Source organism: Setaria italica, chromosome II (genome assembly GCF_000263155.2).
Source record: "Setaria italica strain Yugu1 chromosome II, Setaria_italica_v2.0, whole genome shotgun sequence".
NCBI lineage: Eukaryota > Viridiplantae > Streptophyta > Magnoliopsida > Poales > Poaceae > Setaria > Setaria italica.
In genome coordinates, this window is record NC_028451.1 from 24,289,426 (window position 1) to 24,294,137 (window position 4,712).

General features: G+C 44.7%; 1 long non-coding RNA gene across 1 annotated transcript; it reads left to right on the top strand.

Annotated features, from left to right (window-relative positions):
• Positions 1–504: 504 nt before the first annotated feature.
• Positions 505–1,873, top strand: LOC111256197. Its single transcript, XR_002676189.1, has 3 exons — positions 505–989; positions 1,075–1,306; positions 1,382–1,873. It is a non-coding gene; the product is annotated as an uncharacterized LOC111256197 (long non-coding RNA).
• Positions 1,874–4,712: the final 2,839 nt, after the last annotated feature.

The following is a 4,712-nucleotide window of genomic DNA, read 5'->3' on the forward strand; positions in this document are numbered from 1 at the left end:
TGATCTGATGGTGCACAGGGTACGGTCAAAGTCGCACGGCGATGGAATAAAGAGAGATGGCAGGAACGACGGAATCGCCAGGAAGACGGGATTTGGGATCTCAAGCGGTGAAAAGATTTTGAAAATGATTTTTAGCAAGTGATTTAATTTGGTCAATTTTAGGGACGTTACACCGGTCATCAAGGAGGTGATCACATTGAAGATGATCCAGAACCTAGTGTTGTTATTCATAGCAACACATCTGGATCAGTGGTGGACCTTGCTAGCGCAAGAGCAACTGGGACAGTAGAGGTGGTAGCTAAGGCTGGCGATGATCTTGCTACGACCATGCAAGCCATGCCAAAGGGACCATCTCCTACCATCAAACGTCTGCGCCTTACAAGAGAACCCTCTTTGAAGTTGAGAAGATCTACAAGGTATGTCTTGCTGCTCCTTTGAGTACTTATTTTGATTTGTAAATATGTTGTTGTAATGGAAATTTTGTATCTTCTTGTAGGAAATCCTCGTACATTGATTTGTCTAGATCTGACGCCAATCCTGCAGCTGATGGTAGCAGCCACTCAGCCCAAGAGGTTGTTCCGATCCAGCAGATCCCAGTACTCCAAGGACTACCCGAGAAAAAATCTTCCACGCTAAAGGCTACTTCTGCCGACGTTGTGCCGCCAGCTCCCGAGCAACAAATATTCGAAGAAGTGGCGGCGAATACTTCTAGCATCGTGTCTACTTCTGTAGCCCATGAGACAAAGGTGGAAATTGAAGCGGCGACAGTTTTGAAAGTGATGGCCGCCGACGCATCCTCCGAGCCAGGTCCATCGACAAACCTTGTTGTGGTTCCGCACAACACAACTGATTATGAAGCTTGTGCAAATCTACTGTTGGCTGGGGAAATTCATCTTGAAGAAATCCAGTTGATCGATGACCCTCTATTGCACGTGGATGTGGTTGCTGGAATGATGGAGGTGCACCGTCCTATCGGCGCTTACATAGAGGTATGCTTGATCTGGCTTGTTCCATTGACACATAGCTTGCAATTAGTACCCATGCCTTAATATGAGTACTTATTGTGTGGCGCAGGATGTCATCAAGCACTCCCATCGCAAGTCTCAGATGCTTGAAGGCTATGAGGATACAGTACTCCGTGCTGAGGCCCTTGAGAAAGAACTTGCCAAGGAGAGGGAGTACTCCTTCTAACTGCTGATGAAGTATGATGGAGCTGCCGCGGAATCTTGTAACCACATCCAACAACTTGAGGAAGAGAAAGACCATCTCAGGTGGTGCAACAAATTGTTGAACCAGCAAATCGAAGGTAACTGCTCTCCTCGTTGGATTCCAAGTACTAATTCAGTTGGAAATACTGATCTCTTGTGTATTATTTGTGCAGTGCTCGAAAAGTCAAATGAAGATCTCCAAGGACAAGTCACAGATTGGAACAACACGCATTACTGTGTAGCCGATCAGCATGATATGCTTGTATTAAAATATGAAAATCTGGAACATCACCTTGAGAAGGAGAAGAAGATGTGTGGGGACGCAAGGTTGATCTTGTCAATGCCATGAAGACCATTCGAGAGCGCGAAGCTGAGCTGGAAGCTGCCAATCTCGCTCTGAAGGAGATATTTGAAGCGGCTCAGCTAATAGCGGACATGGTGGAGCCTCTAGTTGGAGTTGTAGAGCCCCGTCCGCTATCTGAAGTACTCAAGGACATCCCACGGAAATTCACCGGCTATATTCAGAAGATCTAGCTTTGTCAACTGTTTCTATCCTCAAGCCGATCTGGATCCTATTGCGGAGGGTATAGCACAGGACTGATCTGATGATCTATTTGAGGAGTACATACAGGAGATGAATCCCATTGTAGAAGAAGTAGCCAATCATCTCGTCCTTAAGTAGTTTTGTATTAAAGCAAACATCAGTTCTGTATTGAAAACATAATACGAATGCTTTGTAATGTAAATATTGCTAAGTCTTGTTGCAATCTCTGCTGCTTTCGACTTGTTATTTTAGTGCATCTTACAATCTTCCCTAATATTTGCTCGTACGGTAGATGTAAGTGTCTGCGCACAAGGCTTCTTTGATGAGTCTCATCAGGCGCTAGTTGTGAGTACTCTTGTTATGTGTTCCTTTTTTGCGGTGCACGAGTACTCAAGCTGCCTGGATAGTAGATCACTGTGCAAGTAATCTCTTCAGGATTTTGATGATTAGAGCCTATCTTTACAACTTCTCTGAGTTGTATTGATGTTATGCTCTGGAAAGCCTGGAACTGCAATCTTGTTTATACAAGCCGTGAGTAGGTTAAATAGCCTGATGAGTAGTTTGTCAGGTGATTAGGTAATCCCTGCAAAGTGCTGACTTGTCTTTGCAAGCCGCATTGGACAGATTTTTTCAATATGTTGTCATCAGGCATTAAATAACTCCTTGACTAGAGGCAAACTTGCTTTTGCAAACCACGATTGGACAGATTTGTCCAAGTAAGGTTGAATAACCTTTTTTGTTAACTGCAAGCTTGCTTCTGCAAGCTGCGACAAGTAGTCATCAGGTGTTAAATAACCCCCTGACTCCTACGAACTTGCTTTTGCAAGCTACAATTGGACGATTGTCCAGTGAGTTGAATAACTCATTAGAATTTTGTAGACTTGTTACTACAAATCGTACTTGGGCGATTTTGCTAGGGAGCTGAATAGCTCGTTGGAGTTTTGTAGACTTGTTATCACAAGTCGCGATTGGGCGATTTTGCCCAGAGAGCTGAATAGCTCATTAGGCGTACTACGAACTTACTTCTGCAAGCTGCGATAAAGCAGAAGAAAGTAGTCGAATTACGGCAAAAATATGACTGCTTTATTGAATTGTAAATCTACAGCTAGGGTCGATGGTCAATTTACATGAATATGCAAATCTAAATTAGGGAGAAAATCAACAGAGTTGCTTAATGTTCCACGAGTTGTCGACATCTTCACCTGAGGGGTCTTGTAATCAATATGATCCAGGTCTAGTGACCTTGGAGATGATAAAAGGCCCCTCCCATGGTGAGTTGAGCTTGTCCTGGAGATGATAAAAGGACCATGTTGCCTATGTTGAACGATCGTTCTTTGATGTTTCGATCATGCTAGCGGCGAAGGCCTTCGAGATATCTTGCAGACTGGATGAGTGCTACGCAACGAGCTTCTTCGAGGCTGTCAATGTCTAGACACCTTATTTCCTCTGTTGCGCCTTCCTCGCATTGCTCAACTTTTGGATATTTCCACATGACATCAGTAGGTAGGACAGCTTCAGATCCGTAGACTAGGAAGTAGGGCGATTGCCTTATTGCACAGCTAGGTACGGAGCCTCCAGAGAACATTGGGTAGTTCTTTGAGCCACTTGCCTCCTTTCGTGTTTCCGATACCATGCAGCCTTTTTTTGAGAGCTTCCAATACCATCCCATTAGCATGCTCAACATGTCCATTGGCCCGCGGATGAGCAACAGAGACATATCGGACATTGATCCCACTGTTCTCACAGTATTCCTAGAACCCATAGTTGTTGAAGTTTGAACCTAGGTCTATGATTATGTGATTGGGGAAGCCATAGCAATGAACAAGCTTGTTGAGGAAGTCAAGTACTCTGGCTGCTTTGGGGCAGGTAAATGGCTTCACCTTGATCCACTTGGTAAACTTGTCAATGGCTACCAGAACTCGATTGAATCCTCCAGGCACGGTGGGCAATGGGCCAATCATGTCTAGCCCCCAGCACGCGAAGGGCCAAGCATGTGGTATGGTGATCAGCTTGTAGGCATGGATGTGCTACTGCTTGGTGAAGAATTGGCACCCTTAGCATCGGCAAACTAGTTCCTCGGCGTTAGCGAGAGCTGGAGGCTAATAGAACCCTGATCTAAAAGCTTTACCCACGATTGTGCGTGAGCATGTGTGGTTGCCACAAATGCCTTTATGGATCTCCTCCAGTATATCCTTGTTGTCATGCCTGACGCAATTCATGAGTACTCCTGATATTGTGCCTCTTTTGTAAAGCTTGTCTCCGACTAGAACATAGTTCTTGTTGTGTCGTAAGAAAAGATTTGCAGGACATACTTGAGTTGTTCGCCTTTGGGAGATTTCAAAAGTACTCCTGCACCAGCACCTTCGAGCTTAGGTGATCCATCAAAGTACATGACCTAATGCTCTAGATGCTCTGCTGGTGTTGGTAGTTGATTCTCCTAACATTCTACCAGGAAATCGACTAGGGTCTGGGACTTGATTGTAGTCCTCAGCTTGAATTTCAGGGACAGTGCTCTGAGTTCTACTGCCTACTTAGATATTCTGCCTATCGCAACCTGATTGTGGAGAATTTCTCCTAGGGGGAAGTCGGTGACGACAAAGATTTTATGCTCCTAGAAGTAATGTCGTAGCTTCCGTGAGGTGAGTAGTATTGCGTATAACAATTTATGGACTAGCGGGTATCTGGTCTTGGACTCTGACAACACCTCACTGACAAAGTAAATAGGCCTCTATACTTTGTATACATGGCCAGGTTCTGGTCTTTCAACTACGATCATCGTGCTGATGACAATAGTAGTCACAGCGATGTAAAGTAGCAAATCTTCATTTGGGTTTGATGCCATGAGAACCAGTGGCTTTGATCGAAAGTCCTTCAATTGTTGTAGGGCTTGATTTGCCTCCTCGGTCCACTAAAACTATTCTTGCCACTTGAGTAGTTTGAAGAAGGGTAGGCCTCGTTCT